The sequence below is a fragment of the Cetorhinus maximus genome, chromosome 32 (assembly GCF_964194155.1).
Source record: "Cetorhinus maximus chromosome 32, sCetMax3.hap1.1, whole genome shotgun sequence".
In the NCBI taxonomy this organism is placed as follows: Eukaryota; Metazoa; Chordata; class Chondrichthyes; order Lamniformes; family Cetorhinidae; genus Cetorhinus; species Cetorhinus maximus.
This window is the reverse complement of record NC_135910.1, coordinates 11622703-11644174: the sequence shown is the minus strand read 5'-3', so window position 1 is coordinate 11644174 and position 21472 is coordinate 11622703.

Below are 21472 nucleotides of genomic sequence, written 5' to 3'. Positions count from 1 at the left end.
CCGGCTCTCCGAATGGGCAATTCACTTAGTGCCATTCCCCCACCTTCTCCCAGTGACCCTGCACATTCTTCCTTTTCAGATAACAGTCTGATCGCCTCTTAAATGCCTCGATTGAACCTACCTCCATCACACTCTCAGGCAGAGCATTTTGGACCTTAACCACTCGCTGCGTGAAAAAACTTTTCCTCATTTAATTTATTTAAATCTGTTTCCCCCTCGTTCTCGATCCTTTCGCGAGTGGGAACAGTTTCTCCCTGTCTACTCTGTCCAGACCCCTCATGATTTCGAACACCTCTCTCAAATCCCCTCTCAGCCTTCTCTTCACCAAGGAAAATGGTCCTAAGTAGATATATATGTGAATATATAAATAAGTATATTTTGATTGAGGTTTTTGGGTTTTGAAATGAATTGGTAGAGTGCATAGAGAGAACCTTTTCCCGCTGTTTGGGGGAGTCTACCACAAGGGGACATCACCTTAAAATCAGAGTCATTCAAGAGAGTTGAGGAATCATCTCTTTGTGTGAAATATGGAACTCTTTCTCACACAGGGCAGCAGATGCTAGCTCAATTAATAATTTTAAATCAGAGATCAATAGATTCTACTCCAGACACAGGTAGGAAAGGTTATGAGCCAATGCAGGTAGATGATGTTAAGATACAGATCACCCATGATCTCATTGAATGGCAGAAGAGGCTGATGGGGCTGAATGGCCTCCTCCTATTCCTATGTATTCCTATCTATGTAATGTCCAGCAGCACGACAATTCTCCAAGAGGTGGAGGGTTGGTGGCGGCGGCAGAGATAACGGTGACTATTAAACTATCATCGATTGTAATAAAACCCATCTGCTTCACCCATGCCCTTTAGAGAAGGAAATCTGCTGTCCTTACCCAGTCTGGCCTACATGTGACTCCAGACCCACAGCCATGTGGTTGACTCTTAACGGCCCTCAGAAATGGCCAAGCAAGCCACTCAGATCAAGGGCAATTAGGGATGAGCCAATAAACCGATTTTAATTGCTGCATCGTTGTCCGATAATCACTACTCCAAAGCACCTTTGGGCAGTTTACCATGGTAAAGGCACTATATAAATGCAAATTGTTGTTGTTGGCTGCACTGACCTCCCCCACCCCTGCAAACCTCCGAGATCTCTGCGTTCCTCCAATTCCAACCTCCTGAGCAACCCCGATTTCCTTCACTCCAGCTTTGACGGCTGTGCCTTCAACTGCAAGGTGCCAAGTTCGGGAATTTCCTTCCATTCTCTCTCCTCCTTTCGGAGTCTCCTTAAAGCCTTTGACCAAAGCTTTCGATCACCTGTCCTTATGTGCGTCAAACTTTGTTTTATCACCCACCTTGGGCTGTTTTACTACATTTAAATTGCTATGTAAACATGAGTTGTTGTTGTAATATTTATACTATCAAATATTGCATTGTGTAGTGTTGGGTGATGTATCGAATCAAACGTTATAAGGTGCATTCCATGTTGCATTGTCACTTCAAGTGTTACATTTGAGTCCTGTGTCAACTGTTGTGTTGAGTGCTGCACTAAATCCTGCAGCGAATGTTCTATTGCCTGTTGTGTGATACTGAGTGGTTGATCAAGGAGTAGGCACATGGAGTGGGGAACTGAGGGTTAAGCAGCTATCCGATCATGGAAGTACTCGGTCAGTGTGGAGGTGCACAGCTTGAGTAGGAAGTGAAGGGGAGAGAATTGGCGAAAAGTACATTGGCGATTAAAGCAATCGCCTGATCTCTTAGCCCCTGATATCAATTCCTATTCATCAGCTTGCGCTTTTAAATTTGCTCGCCCAATTTCCCAACCCAAAACAAGAAGGTGAACAATTAATTAACATGAGGAGCCAATCCCTCTGTCTGGTGAGAGAAAAAAGCTTGAATGATTCTGAACCAGGCGAGACTGGGCTGATAAACAGCCCTGGCCAGCTACAGATCTCTGTGTCACAGAGGGTGGCTACGTAGTGAATTCACAGCATGCCGCAGTTTTTTTTTGTTCAGTAATGAATTGATGAATATTAATTACTGCCGGGCTCTTTTTCTTTGAAGCCGGGGCTCTGGACAATCGAGAGAGAGAGCCTGCAAGTCTCCCCGAGGCGCAATTAAGAACAAAGGAGAGCAAAGTTCGAACGTTGGGCTGAAGGGGATGGGGGACAAAAGGGTGCACCTGAGCCCCTTCCTCCCCCAGTCCAACTGAAAGTGTACAAACCTTCTCTCTGTCTATATATATACATATAAATATAGATATATCATATATCCTTATAGTTGTTTGGTAGTACAGAACTTGATTATTGCCGAAAAAAGACATTTTGTTGAAGCTTTTCATTTTGCACTCATCAGGACTATCGCAAGAATACCAGTGCAATTGTCCTGATGAGTACAAGATGAAAAGCTTCAACAAAATGTGTTTTCTCAACAATATATCCTTATAATGTGTATATATCCTTTCCTGAAGGCATTGACTCCTGCTGAGAAGCTCCCTATGCAACCTGCCTCTACCCTCACCCAGGTGCCCATTGTTTGTGTGAATGTTGTTGGGCTTTTTGGGCACAGAGGGCATTGCAACCCAGACAGATCATGCCCCCGACTCCCCCCAGGTCCCGCGTCCAAACAGACCCCATTTCCGGCCAACGATCAGGAGTGGGTACACTCCCCCCCCAACACAGAGCAGCCCTCAAAGGTGACCCCTTTCCATTTAGCCCAGGCAATCACAAGATCAAAGGTTGGAGCTTGCATTCATATAGCGCCTTTCATGGCCGCAGGATGTTCTGAAGCACTTTAAAGCCAATGAGGCCCCTTTCGAAGAGTAGTTGCTGTTGCAACCTGGGAAACGTGGCAGCCAGACCTGCGCACAGCAAGCTCCCACAAACAGTAAATGACTAGATAACCTTTTTAAAACTGTGTTGATTAAGGGATAAGTATTGTAGCTTATGCATCAGTTTAGCAAGAAGCCTTGATTCACAGGATCACAGAATTGTTACAGAGCAGAAGGAGGCCATTTGGTCCATTGTGTCCACAGAATGAACAATTCACTTGGTGCCATTATTCCCACCTTCATGTTGCTGGTGGTGTAGTGGTTCTATTACTGCATTTATAAAACAGAGCCTTACAATTAATAGTCTATTAAATGTGAATTCAAATCCCTCTCTGTGAGAATTTAAATTCAATTTTTTAAAATGTGGAAATAAATGAGCTGGTATCATTAAAAGTGAACCTGTTGGTTTGTTGTACGAACTGACTTTCTAATTCGTGGAAAGTACTGTAGAATTGAAAATTTAATAAAGATTTCATTCTGAACTCCCTGCCTCCCAGCTGGTTAATCCTCACTGCAAAGTGACCCTCTGAAAGCTCATTAACACCACCAGCTGGTGCTCAAAGGTACTGTGGCTGCCTGTGTTACGCAATGATGGTCAGGTCCCGGAAACGTGGGAATACTGGATTGGGATACGTACAGCACCTTCTGAAGTGCACTTGTGATGCAGCTGTGTGGTGCGCTCGATGCAAGCAGAATATTAACAGGGTATCTGTTTCACTGTGTTGTGTGTGATCTAACTGACTCGACAATAGAGAAGACTGAAGTTTGAGCTGATAAAGGTCCTCAATGATAGAGGAACCCAGCACTTTGATTGCAAAAGACAACATTAAAGCATTCCCAACCATCTTCTGCCAGAAGCGCTGAGTGGATGATCTATCTTGGTCTCCTCCTGAGGCTCCCAGAAACAGCTGAAGGCACTGGATACTGCAAAGGCTATGGGCCCCAACAACATCCTGACAGTAGTACTGTGTGCTCCAGAACTAGCCGCGCTCCTAGCCAAGCTGTTCCAGTACAGCTATAAAACTGGCATCTACCCGGCGATGTGGAAAATTGCCCAGGTATGTCCTGTGCAAAAAAATGCAGGTGGTTAGGCCAGAACTGGAGTACTGTGCAGTTCTGGTCACCACATTATAGGAAGGATGTGATTGCACTGGAGAGGGTGCATAGGAGATTTACCAGGATGCTGCCTGGGCTGGAGGGTCTGAGCTATGCAGAAAGATTGGATTAGCTGGGGTTGTTTTCCTTGGAGCAGCGAAGGTTGAGAGGGGACCTGATAGAGGTGTATCAGATTATGAGGGGCATAGATAGGGTGGATAGGAAGGCACTTTTTCTATTAGTAGAGGGGTCAATAACCAGGGGGCATAGATTTAAGGTAAGAGGTAGAAGGCTAAGAGGTGAGTTGAGGAGATATTTTTTCACCCAGAGGGTGGTGGGAGTCTGGAACTCTCTGCCTGAAAGGGTGGATGAGTCAGAAACTCTCGTAACATTTAAGAAGTATTTAGATATTCACTTGCATTGCCATCGCCTCCAGGGTTATGGGCCAAGCGCTGGAAAACGGGATTAGGGTTGTCAGATCTTTGTTGACCGGCGCGGACACGATGGGCCGAATGGCTTCCTTCTGTGCTGTAAACGTCTATGAGTCTATGAAATCCAATCTGGCCAATTACCGCCCCACCAATCTACTCTCAATCATCAGCAAAGTGATAGAAAATGTCTTCGACAGGACAATCAGGCCGCACTTGGTGATAGATGCCTCATTGCTCAAGTATGTCCAAATGGTAAGTGATTTCGTCATCTTTTGTGGAATTTTTCATGACTGAAGAATCCAGCGTGAGATTGGCATGGATGCCCACAGAACCGGCAGTTCATGTTGTCGTCGTTGGTGCTTTTGCAGGGGAGCTTCTGCAGCTGCGTCACCTCTGGCCTCCCCCTGGGCATATTGGACGTTGCGAGCTTGGCGGAGATGGCCTGCAAAACGTGCTTGAACCAAATTTCAGGGCTTGGCTCCACATGGGCTGGTCAGCTGCAATGTTTTCCCAAGAGAGATGGTCTGCAGTGCTGAAGTTTGTAAGGCTCTTTCTTTAGGGTCATTTGTACTGACCACCTTGATGTCATTCATTCTGAGACAGCTCCCCATAGAAGAGTTTGTAGTCAGCCATGCGAGGGACATGGCCTGGCCATCTAAGTAGAATTTTCTAACGGGTGGTCTCCATGATGTTGAGCCCAGCACGATGAAGGACCCTGTTGTTTGTGACTTTGACCAGCCATTGAATTCTCAAGATGAACCTTGGGTGTCTTTGGTGGAAGTGCTCCAGGGCTTTGATATGGTGCCTATAGCAGGCCCAGCACTCTGCACCATACAGCAGGGTGGTAAGGGCAAAGAACCAGTAGAGTTTGATTTTAGTCTTTATTTCAATACCATGCTGCTTCCAGACGCGATCATGGAGTCGGCGGGAGTCACAACTTACTTTCTGGATCCCTGCATGGGTACCTTTATCAACTGTGGCATCCCTAGAGTGCACACTGCCAAGATATGAGAATTTTTCTACAATCTTTTGGCACAAGTGGCATTTTCTCACTGTAACCTGCTCATCAATGCTCAGTTTGGTTTCAGCCAGGACCACTCGGCTCCTGAGCTCAGAATAGCCTTGGTCCAAAAATGGACTAAGAATTAGATTCCAGAATTGAGCGGCTGCCCTTGACATCAAGGCAACATCTGACCGAGTGTGGCATAAAGGTGCCCCCAGCAAAACTGAAATCAATGGGAATCAGGGGGAAACCTCCCCACTGGTCGGAGTCATACCTAGCACAAAGGAAGATGGTTGTAGTTGTTGGAGGTCAATCATCTCAGTCCCGGGACATCCCTGCGGGAGTTCCTCAGGGTAGTGCCATCGGCCTCATCATTTTCAGCTACTTCATCAATGCCATTATGAGAGCTAGCCTGTGCCATGAGACCAGGAGGGCACCTGAAGCACTGATTCAAGGATGCTGTCAGAAGAGACATGAGAGCCCTCAACATTAATCATGACAAGTGAGAAACTCTAGCTGATGATTTATGCAAATGGTAACACCAACAATGGGCAGGAATTCATCATCATGACAACATATGGTTTCAGAAGCTCCAAAGCAGACACCAGCGGTCAGCAGAGATCATCCCGCATCACCAGCAAGGAACAACTTCATAGGTGGCACTGTGGCGGACTTTGCCTTGCCAGAATTGACCATCAAAAGAAGCTTTTTATTAATTTATTCTTTCATGGGATGTGGGTGTCTCTGACAAGGCCAGCATTTGTTACCCATCCCTAATTGCTCCTGAACTAAGTGGCTTGCTCAGCCATTGCAGAGGGCAGTTAAGAACAATTATATTACCGTGGGCCTGGAGTCATACATACATAGGCTAGACTAGGTAAGGATGGCAGATTTCCTTCCCTAAAGGACATTAGTGAACCAGACAGATTTTTACAACAATCAATGATAACTTCATTGTCATCCTTATCTAGGGACCAGCCTTATTAACTGAGCTTAAATTCTACAAGCTGCCATGGTGAGATTTGAACCCATACCCCCAGAGCATTTAGTCTATACCTCTAGATTACTAGTTCAACAATGTTACCACTACACCACCATCTCCCATTACCTACCACTGATGCTCTCACCTGACATCACCAAAGTTGAGAGGCTGCATTCCCATCATCTCTCACAGATGGAAGGATGCCGATCAGCTAGATAAACATGAAGAGGAACAGAATAGAAGAAAGTGAAGAGTACATTGCCTGAGTAGGAGATCTATTATTTAACACATCATGTGCAATTAATCCATACTGTGCACCCACCAACCCTGTTTGACACAAATAACTTCCCAGAAATGCTAGGGAACCCTTGGTCTAGTGAGCAGGAGGAATTGAAGGAAATTAGTATTAGAAAAAAATAATAGTGTTGGAGAAATTGATGGAACAGAAATCTGATAAATCCACAGGGCCTGATAATATACTTCCCAGGATACCAAAGGAAGTGGCCATGGAAATAGTGGATGTGTTGGTTGTCATCTTCCAAAATTCTGTAGATTCTGGAACAGTCCCGGCATTTTGAAGGGTGGCAAATGTAACCCCGCTATTTAAAAAAGGAGGGAGGGAGAAAACAGGGAACCACAGACCAGTTAGCCTAACATCAGTTATAGAGAAAATGCTAGAGTCTATTATAAAGGATGTCATAACGGGACACTTAGAAAATATAAACAGGATTAGACAAAGTCAACATGGATTTATGAAAGGGAAATCATGATTGACAAACCTACTGGAGTTTTTTGAGGACATAACTAGTAGAATAGATAAGGGAGAACCAGTGGATGTGGTGTTTTTGGGTTTTTAGAAAGCTTTTGATAAAGTCCCACATAAGAAGTTAGTGTGCTAAATTAAAACACATGGGATTGGGGGTAATATATTGGCATGGATTGAGAACTGGTTAGCAGACAGGAAACAGAGAGTAGGAATAAATGGGTCTTTTTTGCAGTGGCAAGCGGTGACTAGTGGGGTGCCGCAGGGATCAGTGCTTGGGCCCCAGCTATTCACAATATATATCAATGATTTTGATGAGGGAACCAAAGATAATATTTCCAAATATGCTGACGACACAAATTAGGTGGGAATGTGAGTGGTGAGGAGGATGTAAAGAGGCTTCAAGGCGATTTAGACAATTTAGTGAGTGGACAAATACATGGCAGATGCAGTATAACGTGGATAAGTGTGAAGTTACCCACTACAGTAGGAAAAACAGAATGGCAGAATATTGTTTACATGGTGATAAATTGGGAAATGTTGATGTAAAAGGGAACTGGGTGTCCTTGTCCACCAGCCACTGATAGCAAGCATGCAGGTGCAGCAAACAGTTAAGAAGGCAAATGGTATGTTGGCCTTCACTGCGAGGGGATTTGAGTACAGGAGCAAGGATGCCTTACTGCAGCTGTACATGGCCTTGGTGAGACCACACCTGGAGTATTGTGTGCAGTTTTGGTCTCCTTACTTAAGAAAGGATATACTTGCCAAAGAGGGAGCGCAGCGAAGGCTCACCAGACTGATTCCTGGGATGGCAGGATTGTTGTATGAGGAGAGAGGTCCTCGGTATCACAGATGCCAGTCTTCAGCCAATTCGATTCATTCCACGTGATATTAAGAGATGGCTGAGGGCACTGGATAATGCAAAAGCTATAATAAATAATATTATATTCCGCGCCCTTAGCCAAGCTGTTCCAGGACAGCTACAACACAGGCATCGACTTGGGGAGGTAGGTGGTATAGTGGTATTATCACTAGATTTGTATTCCTGAACCCAGGGTAATACTCTGGGGATGTGGGTTTGAATCCCATCTATGATAGATGGTGAAATTTGAATTTAATAACAAGTCTGATGACCATGAAACCATTGCCAGATTGTTTTAAAAACCCATCTGGTTCACTAGTTAGGGAAGGAAATCTGCTACCCTTACCTGATCTGTCTTACATGTGACTCAAGATTCACAGCAATGTGGTTGATTCTTAAATGCCCTTTGAATGAGAGCAATTAGGGATAGGCCCATGAATGAATAATTTTTTAACAATGTGGAAAATCATTCAGACAAATCCAACCCAGCTGATTACTGCCCCAGCAGGGCGAAGGGGTCATTGACTGCGTTATCAAGCGGAACCTGCTCAGGGTCACTCAGCCACGTTACAGCCATAGTTCAGCTATGGACAAAAGAGCTGAACTCCAGAGGTGAGGTGAGAGTGACTGCCCTTGACATCAAGACCGAGTGTGGCATCAAGGAGCCCTAGCAAAACTGGAGTCAATAGGAATTGGGGGGAAACTCTCCACTGGTTGGAGTTATACCCAGCACAAAGGGAGATGGTTGTCGTTGTTGGAGATCAATCTTCTCAGTTCCAGGAGTTCCTCAGGGTAGTGTCCTAGGCCCAACCATCTTCAGCAGCTTCATCAATGACCTTCCTTCTATCGTAAGGTCAGACGTAGGGTTGTTTGCTGATTATTGCACAATGTTCAACCTCATGCGTGGCTCCTCAGATATTGAAGGAATCCATGTTCAAATGCAGCAAGACCTGGACAATATCCAGGCTTTGGCTGACAAGTGGGAAGTAACATTCATGCTAAACAAGTGCCAGGCAATGACCATCACCTACAAGAGAGATTCTAACCGTTGCCCCTTAATATTCAATGGCATTACCATTGCTGAATTCCCCACTATCAACACCCTGAGGGTTACCATTGACCAGAAACTGAACTAACCTAGCCATATAAATGCTGCGGCTACAAGAGCAGGTCAGAGGCTAGGAATCCTGTGGCAAGTAACTCACCTCCTGACTCCCCAAAGCCTGTCCACCATCTACAAGGCACAAGTTAGAAGTGTGATGGAATACCCTCCACTTGCCTGGATGAGTGCAGCTCCAACAACACTCAAAAAGCTTGACACCATCCAGGACAAAGCAGTCCACTTGATTGGCACCCCATCCACAAACATTCACTCCCTCCACCACTGATGAACAGTGGCAGCAATGTGTACCATCTACAAGATGCACTGCAGAAACTCACCAAGCCTCCTTAGGCAACACCTTCCAAACCCATGACTACTACCATATAGAAGGATAAGAGCAGCAGATAGATGGGAACACTGCCACCTGAAGTTCCCCTCCAAGCCACTCACCATCTTGACTTGGAAATATATCGGCCGTTCCTTCACTGTCGCTGGATCAAAATCCTGGAACTCCCTCCCTAACGGCACTGTGGATGTACCTACACCACATCGACTGCAGCGGTTCAAGAAGGCAACTCACCACCACCTCTCAAGGGAAATTAGGGATGGGCAGTAAATGCTGGCCTAGATAGTGATGCCCACATCCTGTAAAATGACTTTAAGGAAAAGATGGTGTCGACTAGACCTGTGTTCACTGGAGTTGGAAGAATCAGACGGCACCTCATTGAAACGTATAAAATTCTGAAAGTTCTGACAGGGCTGGACAGACTGGAGGCAGGGACGCTGTCTCCCCTGGCTGGGGGGTTTAGAACAAAGGGTCACAGTCTCAAGCAGGCCATTTAAGGCTGAGTTGAGGGGAAACCTCTTCACTCAGAGGGTGGTGAACCTGTGGAATTCACTACCACAGAAGGCTGTGGAGGCCAAGTCACTGAATATACTTAAGAAGGAACTTGATAGATTTCTAGACTCTAAAGGCGTCAAGAGGTATGGGGAGAGAGCGGGATTATGGCGTTGAGATAGAGGATCAGCCATGATTATATTGATTGGCAGAGCAGGCTTGAAGGGCCGAATGACCTATTCCTGCTCCCATTTTCTATCTTTCCGTGTTTTTTTATGTTTCTATGTTTTTCTCACGCTCTCTTTTGGATCATTAAGCAAAGAAAATGTTGTGGCAAACGCAAAATCAAACACTGATTTTTTTGTCATGTGTTGCCTCCCGCACCTGCAGCCACACAGTTGGGCACTGCTGTTCTGGCTGAACTGACACAACCCCGTATTTCACCGTGATTGACTGGTGCCGCGACTCTGAGATGAATAACTGTGTTCTTCACAGTTTTAAAAGGTGGCTCTTCACTCAATTGACACGATCTGGTTGGCAGGAAAGAATGCTGCCCTACTCTGTTGAATGTGGTGATCTCAGCTCAAGCAACAACAACTGGCATTTATGTAGCAACTTTTAATGTGGTAGATCTCCACAGGAGCATTATCAGTAGAATCAGAGTGATCCAACACAGAAGGAGGCCATTCAGCCCATCATGCCCGTGTTGGCTCTTTGTCCAATGGGTACCATTCCCTTGCTTTTTGACACTTAGCCACATAAGGAGGTGTCGGACATGTACAGGTTTTCAGAAACTTCTTAGAGGCTGAAAGTGGGGTAGAGAGACGGAGATGTTTAGAAAGAGAATTCCAGAGCTTGGGGCCCAGACAACTGAAGGCACAGCTGCCAATAGCGGGACAATGGAAACAAGGGATGCTCAAGAGGCCAGAATTGAAGGAGTGCAGAGATCGCAGATAATTGCAGGATTGGCGATTATAGAGATAGGGAGGGATGAGGACATGGGGAGATACACATAGTGTTTCCGCGCTATGTCTGTACATTAAGTGTTGTGAACATATCCTGTCTCGCTCTCCCTCTCTCTCTCTCTCTCCCCGCCAAATTATCCTCCCTCCCTTTTTGCTTCAGAAGGTGGTGGCTCCATTCAGGGGGAGGTCCCCCAATCCTTGTACCCTCCAAATTCTGTAACCCAGACTCTATACCCCTGACCCTGCACCTCCAAATCCATGACCCCAGACCCTTTACTCCAGTCACTGACCCCTAAAGCCCTGTCCACCAAGACCCTTTCACCGGAGGCCCTATACCTCAGACCCTCTGTCAATGTAACAGTAATTACATTGTCAAGGTCCAATAACAATCATCTTGTTGATTGGCAACTACATGGTTAAGACAATTGTACTGCTAAAACAGGTGATGGGCATTGGATCACCTATAAATGGGTGCACTGCGCCCCCTTTTCAGTTACCTAAAAATCTTTTACTTGAGTTTTGTTTGCGTTTCAGTCCCGTGCTCCTGATCTTTGGGCACCTGGTGCGGAGGGGGGTAGGGAGGGAGGAGGACCTCCTCGTGAACATACTCCAGGGCCTGGCCAAGTTGGCCATTAACAGGTCCAGGCAGTGGGTGATCGAGGGGGTTGTCCCACCCAACTGTTTGGCCCTCTTCCACGGCTACGTTCGCAGCCGGGTGTCCCTGGAGAGGGAGCACACGGTGTCTGCCAGCACCATTGAGGCCTCCTGTGCCCGGTGGGCACCGCGGGGGGTTGGGGTGCTTTATTGACCCTCTCAATCACATTTTGATTTGATGTTTGTAAGTTTCCTTTAAATTTTGTCTTTGGTTTTGCAGTGACCCTAACTTAGGGGCTGCGTTTTATTTTATCCCTCATTTTGTTAATTTAGTTTATTTGGTTGGCTTTAAAAGAGCTACATTGTTAAGACAATTGTACTGCTACAACAGGTGATGGGCATTGGATCACCTATAAATGGGTACACTGCGCCCCTTTTTCAGTTACCTAAAAATCTTTTACTTGAGTTTTGTTTGCGTTTCAGTCCCGTGCTCCTGATCTTCGGGCACCCGGTGTGGAGGGGGGCAGGGAGGGAGGAGGGAGGAGGACCTCCTCGTGAACATACTCCTGGGCCTGGCCAAGTTAGCCATCAACAGGTCCAGGCAGCGGGCGATTGAGGGGGTCGTCCCACCCGACTGTTTATCCCTCTTCTGCGGCTACCTTCGCGGCCGGGTGTCCCTGGAGAGGGAGCACGTTCTGTCCGCTGGCACGATGGAGGCCTCCCATGCCTGGTGGGCACTACGGGGACTGGGGTACTTTATTGACCCCTTTAATCATGTTTTAATTTGAGTTTTGTAAGTTTCCTTGAAGATTTTGCCTTTCTTTTTGCAGTATCCCTTTAAGGGGCTGCCTTTTAATTTGTCCCTTGATTTTTTAAAATTTAGTTTATTTGGTTTCATCTAAAGAATATAAATGGGTACATGGTGCCCCTTTAAGGGGTTATCCACTTCTATTAGTTTGCTTGACCTTTTGTTAATTTGCCCCCCTTTTTAATTTGCTGTTTCAAAGGAGTAGCAACAGGGACAGTGCCAAATGTAGCTCAGTTGGTAACACTCTCAGCTTAAAGTTGGAAGGTGCTGGGTTCAAGTCCCTCACACCCCCCCCAAGACTTGAGTTCAAAATTCAAGTTGAGAGTATGCTGTACTACTTTGCATCATTACCCCCCACATTGTGATTTGTTACATTTCCTTTAAGATTTTTGCTTTTTATTTGTGACTCTTTAAGGAACTGCTCCCCTAAGTTGTATAATTTGAGTTGTTAATTTATCCCATTTTTGTTCATTGAGTTATACTCAAAAAAAGTATAAATGAGTGCAGCTGTAACACTCCAGGGTGGAAGGGGCTGAGAGAGTCCATCACTTTCTTAAGAATAAATTGGTTTTGACGTAAGAGATTAGTTTTGGACTCATTCTTCCACAGTATGCACTTACTGGAATTAACACCCTCTACCCCTGTTATGAGGGTTGGGTGAGTATTTTTGGAATTGCTGAAGATTATTGCAATGCAATGTGTATTAATGGGGGGTTCAGTGAGTATTAATGGGGGGTTCAGTGAGTATTAATGGGGGGTTCAGTGAGTATTTATGGGAAGTCAGTGAGTATTAATGGGGGTTCAGTGATGTGCATGTTTGCACTGCTGACATCAGTCAGTCACGTGTTAGACTCTCTTGAGAGTTTGGAACACCATGCCCAGGAGCAACTTGCCTCCTCTGCAACCTGTTTAGATGCAGTACAAGTGTTAAGCAGATATTAGAGTGTCTACTAACCAAGAACCATGTCAAGAGTCTAAGATAGAAGAACCACCCCAGAGCATGGTGGCAGTGGTGGAGATATCGATGTAAAATACACATTGGTATAATTGAAGGAACCACAGACTGAAGAAAACTTCAATAGCAGCTTGTTTTTATTTCAAAAAAATTGAAGGCAGGAGGAGGCACACTGGGCAATGGTAATGATGACTACCCCTGGCGAACAGTCCTGCCCCTACTCTTCCCCTTTTTGTTCCCCCTCCCCCTCTGCCATTTGGCTGCTTTGAGAGCCTGCAGGAAGGCCAGCAGTGCAAGTTAGGGAAACACCATTTTCTCTGGTATTGAGCAGCATCAGGCTGCCTTTAGCCACAGCTTCAAGTCAGTTTCTTTATTTATGTGGTAGGTCCTGTAGCAGATGTTCTCCTAAGGCAGAGTGCGGAGAAGCCCACCGTGGACTTTGAGACCATTCTTAAAGCCTCTGACACTTATTTTAATCCAAAGCAAAACTTAGCAATTGAGCAAACATGTTTTAACCAATGGCTGCAACAACCTGGAGAATTGGTAGAATTATTTCTAACTGACCTATATCAGCTCGTGGGATATGGGGTGCTGAAGGATGAGCTAATCCAATGATCATGTCGTTGTCCTTTTTGGGATGCAAAGCCCTGGGACTTTCTGCAGACAGAAGATGATCTTACTTTAGATCAAGTGGTCCAGTATGTGAGGCAGGCTGAGTTTGGAGTACTTAGCTGGGCTATAATGTGGCATGACTCAGGCTTCACATGACCCTGAAGCCCATGGGCAGCAGCCCTGCCCACAAAGCCTGCTAAACAGGTGAAAAGGTGGGAAACTCCATGCTGGCAGCCATGTTGAGATGCTTTTTTTTTATTGTGGCATAAAAAACCCAACATAGATGCCAGGACTGTCCAGCAGGGGGCACAACATGCTTCCAGTACGGCTAGACTGGACACTTCAAACATCTCTGCAAATCCAACAATTTTAATCGAGTTAAAGACAAAGTATTAATGAAATGCATTCCATCCAAGAAATGGGATTTGGGGTGGGGGGGGGCGGTGTGGAGGGAGATGAAATTTGAATTCTGAGGGAAAGTTGGTAGTTTTAGTCCAGACTATAGGTCAGTTACAGAGCAAGGTCAAGGCTTCAATACCATCTTTAAAGCTGATGCTGGAGCTGCTGTTAACACATCGACTGAAGCAGATTCTCAGCTAATGACCCTTCATCCATCAGACGTCAAGTTACAAGGTCCAGGCAGTATAGACCTTCCAATTAAAGGCAGGATTATTGCTCCTCTTAGCTACAAGGGGGTGACAGATTGGGAAGAACATAGAGAATCAACAATCGATGCACATTCCTTATTGAGTAGTGAAGTTAGCATACTTCTAGGAATCCTAGAAAAACCAGATGATGCTCATCATTTGAACAACTCAATGTCTTTTAGGCAAGAGAGCCAGTGGAACTTCAGCCTTCTGAAGGCTGAAGTCAGTTTTATTTTAATCAGCAGCAAGTTCCTTTCTTTCAGAGACACCATCCACCAGATCCCAGGTGGAGATTGACGTTTTGGATCACAGTTCTTTACGAAGTAAGGCCGGAGATAGCAGATACAGGGGGTACTGCAGCATGACGACCTGCTGGACCTGAATTGGCTATCCTTGGAAGGAAGTGATGAGGAAGAATCCCTCACTGCACTGAATGACCTCTTGGAGGTTGAAGCCCTAGAGGATGATGTCTTTCCAGTTGATAGATGCACCATGTGAAGCCTGCAACCTATTTTCAGGTAGTACTAAGAAACCAGTGTTGAGCAGGTACCAGAGAACATTTTGAAATTTTCAAAAAAAGGATTTTTGCACAAAACTACACAGTTTTAACCTATTCACTTACATGGGCTCATTCGCACTTTTTTACTAATCCCAGCTTTTTATTCCATGTTAAAATTGATTTCAAACTTTCAGTTTGCCGTGGTGGGATTTGAACCCCGTGATCTGGATTACTACTCCAAGAACATAAACTGTAAGCAGCCATAGCCACGCTATGTGGAACAGCATCACCATCTGCTTGTTAACTGTAGAATTGCAATAGCACAGCAGTGATATCCAAAGCAGTTGAAAACATGAATTCCACTCAGCCTGCCCTAAGGGAAAATTGCCTTCTCTCTTAGACAGTAGCATTAAAGGAGCAGATATTTGTTTTGCTTTTATTCTTTTGGAACGAGAGGGACCCAAGAGGGCAGACCAGGCCTCAGTTGATGTCCCATCCACGAGACAGCACCTCTGACAGTACAGCACTCCCTCAGTGTCACACTGGGAGCATCAGCCTTAGCTATTGTGCTCAACCTCTGAAGGGGTCTTGACTCCCCAACCTCTCAATTTGAGTCGATGATGCGACCACAGCTAAAGGTTTCGTTAGAGCTGGATTTCAATGAGAGTCTTAACCTGGGTGGGAACGAGAGAGCTGGAGAGATGTTTTGAGAGATTTCCTGAGTGCGGGGCCTCAGTAACTAAAGGTGTACCCATCAAGACTGAGGAGGGGTAGAACAGCTCTCCTTGTTTGACCCCAAGTTTTTTTTTTGAAAGGATATGCTTGCCAATTCAGTGAATGTTTAACTGTTTACGATTGTGACTATAAAAGAAGCAGACAGGTTTCCTTGTAAGTTTTTTGGAAGGACCAGAGTAGTATTTATTGTACTTAACACCCAGTCAAATTGTAAAAATGTTCCAACTTTCACACACTCATGCACTTAAGGTTCACTCTCTCGCAAGCACACATGTCACTGAGTGGGAGGATAGATGAGGCGCAAGAGTCCAATAAAAATTAAGGGTATATGGGTCTTATGGACTCATGACTTGGATCGTTTCAGGCTGAATTCAATGGTCCCTCTGGACTCGCTGTCAAGACAATTTAAAATAATTGATGGACCATTTATTTGGGAGTTTTTTTCTGGAGTCAGCAGCTGCTGGGTGATTTTTTTAAAGCACTGCCTGTGGTGTGTGGATGGTTGAACAGCAGACAGGGCTCAACCTTGCAGGCTGGATAGAGAAAGAGTGGCCCACTCGGGTCCAGCTTTCTTGGCATCACTTCACTTTTGTGGCTTGGAGAAAAGCAGTTTCTTAAACATACACGAGGGGATTCCCTCTCTCCAACTGACAAGTTACCCAAACATGGTCTTGGCTAGTGGATTCCAGGTCCATGGTTTATGTGATTAGATTATGGCTGGATGAATTCCTTTCTCAGCCAGAGTTCACTGCCAGAGATGATTATGTCAAATGGCTTGTTCCACACACAGGTCATTGTCAGGATGTTCTGTGAATGGGGCAGGAGATGGTCCATTCACACTCCTCCAAGGTGACTGTCTCTGGTGTTTTAAGTCACTGAAATGCTGTTTCAGGGTGGAATCATCCCAGATTTGTACAAAGTGCGGTAGCGGGCAGGAAAAACTTGTTTTACCCACTTGCCGCAATGGCGGGTTTTCACGCTGTACCGTCCCATTCCTGCCTCATTAATTATGTAGCCGCAGGAAACATGCCAATGGCCTCTGATTTGCCCACAACACTCTTACCTCACCACATCACACTATATATTTTAAACTGCAGCCATGTGCACATTTTTCAATGCTTGCTCCAATGAAAACATGGCCCTAAAAGCCAAGAGTGCAGCCCCCTGATTCAGTAATGCATCCCTGGGACATCACCTGGATGTGTGGAGGCCTGCCACAGGAGTCTCATCACTCCGTCTTGGGAGATGGTCGTCAGTGCCAATATTGCACATGATGTTGGCTATCCAGTGCAAAAAATGGATAAATCTCATCCACGCCACCAGGGTAAGGCAACCATCTTCTCTCTAAACCTGCACACTCAAGCCTATCACACATTCACTGGCGTCTCACTGTCAGCTCCAGGGACACCATCGCTCTACACAGATACATCTGGCCTCATCTCCTCTGGAGACTGCCTCCTCAGCCCTCACCATCTTGAGGCCACTTGCACAGTGTGCTTTCTTCCCCCTCCCCACCTTCCCCAGTTCAGCCCTCATTGTGCAGCCTCTTTCCTTGCCTGAGGCCATTTCTCCCCCCTTCCCCAAACAAGCCCTAGCCCTATGGCCATTGAAAGGTGACCCCCCCTGCCTTATGGCTGGTCTGGTAGGCAGAGACCTGCCTGTGAGGCCCCCAAAAGTGGTGTGGTGAAGCCTGGCGCTGATGACCAGGGCGGGGGGTGCTATCGGAAACAAGGTAGACAAACGAACCTTGACTTCCCAAGTGGAAGTGCTGCCCGCCAGGGGCACATTGCTTGTGTTTCACAACTGTACTTCGGTGTGCCCAGATGATCCAGCGTGGGGGAGTTGACTCCAGCGAGCAGGGCTAAGATGCACAAGTATTGAAATTAGGCTCCAGCTGTGCAGCAATGGGAAAGTGGCCCATCACTGATGGGCGGAGCGGATGATCGCAAACTGGTTTCAGGATGGCGTGAATCTTTTTTGGCTGTCTCGCCATTTTGTTTTCACCCCCTGCCCGCCCGCCATGACGCGTCAGACGCCAACAGGGCCGGAAAATTCAGGCCTCCGTCTCCTACAACTGAATCAGTGGGTTTTTGGCTCAATAATCTAGCCATTTTTCAATGTTAAGCATAGCCTTTATAGTAGTGATGAAGGTGGGCAGGTTGCACGGAGAACTTGAGTCAGAGGAATGGCGAATTCCAGATAGCTGGGGATGATGGAGGCAGTGGTGAGATAATGCGGCAGGCATCATTCCCAGGCCATCCATTAGATGGATGGTAAGCTGCAGTCTGCTCAGACGCAGCAAAGAATCTTAATACTGCTGGTGATCTTAATCCTTGATCCTTCCCCCTCCTAACTTTTAAGGATAATAACTTGCTGTGTGCCTCATTAATTTTATTATCCAGAAAGCTCCGCTGTCCTGTCACATCCAGTCAGGAATCATGGTGGACAATTAAACAACTCACTGGAGCAGGTGGCTCCACAAATACCCCCATCATCAATGATGGAGGAGCCCAGCACATCAGTAGCATTTGCTGCAATTTTCAGCCAGAAGTGCCGAGTGGATGATCCATCTCGGCCTCTTCTGGAGGTCCACAGCATCACAGATGCCAGTCTTCAGCCAATTCGATTCACTCCACGTGATATCAACGGTTGAAGACACTGGATATTGCAAAGGCTATGCGCCCTGACATTATTCCGGCAAAAGTACTGAAGACTTGTGCTCCAGAACTTGCTGCCCCCTAGCCAAGCTATTCCGGTACAGCTACAATACTGGCATTTACCAGGCTATATGGAAAATTGACCAGGTATGTCCTGTATACAAAGCAGGACAAATCCAACCCAGTCGATTACTGCCCCATCAGTCTACTCTCCATCAGTAAAGTAATGGAAGGGGTCATCAGCAGTACTAGTAAGCGACACTTGCTTAGCAATAACCTGCTCAGTTTGGGTTCTGCCAGGACCACTCATCTTCTGACCTCATTACAGCCTTGGTTCAAACATGGCCAAAAGAGCTGAGGTGAGGTGAGAGTGACTGCCCTTGACATCAAGGCCGCATTTGACCGTGTGGCATCAAGGAGCCTGAGCAAAACTGGAGTCAATGAGAATCGGGGAAAACTCTCCACTGGTTGGAGTCATACCTAGCACAAAGGAAGATGATTGTGGTTGTGGAGGTCAATCATCTCAGTCCTAGGACATCACTGCAGGAGTTCCTCGGGGTAGTGTCCTAGCCCAACCATCTTCAGTTATTTCATCAATGATCTTCACTCCATCATAAGGTCAGAAGTGGGGATGTTCGCTGCTGATTGTACAATGTTCAGCACCATTCGCGACTCCTCAGACACTGAAGCAGTCCATGTCCAAACGCAGCAAGACCTGGATAAAATCCAGGCTTGGGCTGACAAGTGGCAAGTAACATTCGCGCCACATAATTGCCAGGCAATGACCATCTCCATCTCCAACAAGAGAGAAACTAAGCATTGCCCCTTGATGTTCAATGGCATTACCATCACTGAATTCCTGACTATTGACCATAGACCAGAAACTGAACTGGACTAGCCATATAAATACTGTGCCTACAAGAGCAGGTGAGAGGCTGGGAATCCTGCGGCAAGTAACTCACCACCTGACTTCCCAAAGCCTGTCCACCATCTACAAGGCACAATTCAGGAGTGTGATGGAATACTCCCTGCTTGCCTGGATGAGTGCAGCTCCAACAACACAAGAAGCCCAACACCATCCAGGACAGAGCAGCCCACTTGATTGGCACCACCCTCACTCCACCACTACTGCACAGAAGCAGCAGTGTACCGTCTACAAGATACACTGCAGGAATTCACCAAGGCTCCTTAGGCAGCACCTTCCAAACCCACGACCAGCAGCAGACAGATGGGAACACCACTATCTGGAAGTTCCCCTCCAAGTCACTCATCATCCTGACTTGGAAATATATCACCGTTCCTTCACTGTTACTGGGTCAAAATCCTGGAATTCCCTCCCTAATAGCACTGTGGGTGTACCTACATCACACGGACTGCAGCGGCTCAAGAAGACAGCTCACCACCACCTTCTCCAGGGCAGTTGGGGATTGGCAGTAAATGCTGACCCAGCCAGTGAATCCCACATCCCGCAAATGGATTTAAAAAAAAAGCCAATTGATGAAGGATGGAACCAGACACGTTTTTATAAGCTTTTATTTCGATTTGTACATTACAAACATTCAGCTGCTCGCCTAACAATTATCATTTCAGTCTGTATGTGTTTGCAGGGGCACAAGTGAAACCCCAGTTAATGCCCCAATTAAATTAATATACAATTAATAAATGAACCAGTTCATTGATGAACTTGTTTCCCATCTACCATCCTTACTTTGTCTGCCCTACATGTGACTCCAGACCCATAGCAATGTGGTTCACTCTTAACTGCCCCCTGAAATGGCTGAGCAATCCACTCAGCTCAAGGGCAATTAGGGATGAGCAACAAATGCTGGCCTTGCCTGCAATGCCCACATCCCATGGAAGAATAAAAAGGCACTCCTTATTTGGGCATCAATATCCTGCCCCTACTCTAGGTGATGCCACAATTGGATTTTCCCAGTTTAAAGCTATGCCTTGCCTACAGACATACTCTTCTACTGCTAGACAGGATATCCCAACCTCTACGCCTGTCACCCCGAGCATCACCGACAATCACTGGAGGAGAGCTCACTCCCCCCCATAGGGGCATCGGCAGGGGAGGTCCATGAGTTGGTATCAAATTCTGAAATTATGGATTATATTTTTTTGGGAAAAAATTCTTTCCATTCATGCAATTTATAAAAGTATGAATACAGTTCAACTTCTTTCAATACAGTCTGTGGCACTGCGAGGTGCATCACCACACTTACATTTGCAGGCTATAGCTACAAAATTCCCTGGTGCATACAACCCTGAGGGGTTTTACAGTTTCCAGCCCCTTGATATACTATGACTACGGCCTTTGATAGTGGCCTTTGCTAGCAAGCCTTTGTGGAGGCTGCCAGAAAGTTGGCATGCAGGTGCATCAAGCAATTAGTAAGGCAAATGGCACATTGGGCTTTTGTGAAAGGGCATTGGAATAGAAGAATAAAATAAGGTTTGCTACAGGGTTTTGGTGAGACTGCATCTGGAGTATTGTGCGCAGTTTTGATCTCCAAATTTAAGAAAGGATATGCATGCATGGGTGGCAGTACAGTGACGGTTCACTGCCTTGGACCCTGGGATGAGGAGGTTGTCTTCTGGGATACTGGGTTGAGTAGGAGAGCTACGAGACTGAACAAGTCAATGATAAACTCTCTCAAAAAAGAAAAACTGTGACTTGTTTTCGGCTTCACCAACTGGGTTGGATCCATTTAACATGCAGCTTTTGGTTATCAACAGATCCTTGCATTGGAAGACCAGCAAATTTCAGGAAGACCAGAGTTATGGCTGTGGAATAATACAACCTTTCAGCCCATTTTATCTATGCTGGCTCTTTTAATGGAGCAATCCAATTAATTCCGATCCCATTTTCTTCCGGCCCTGTTTTCACAAAATCATAAGACATAAGAGCAGAAGCAGGCAATTTGACCCATTGAGCCCGCTCTGCCATTCAAAACTCTTTCACTGAGTTGATGGTCCTCCAGCAGGAGTTGTTTTTTTTCTATGTACAATTTAATGCTTCAGTGCACTTTATAATGTTTCATCGTTTTATTTTACTTTATAATGCTTCATTAGAGTTGATAAAGTGAAATAATGTTTT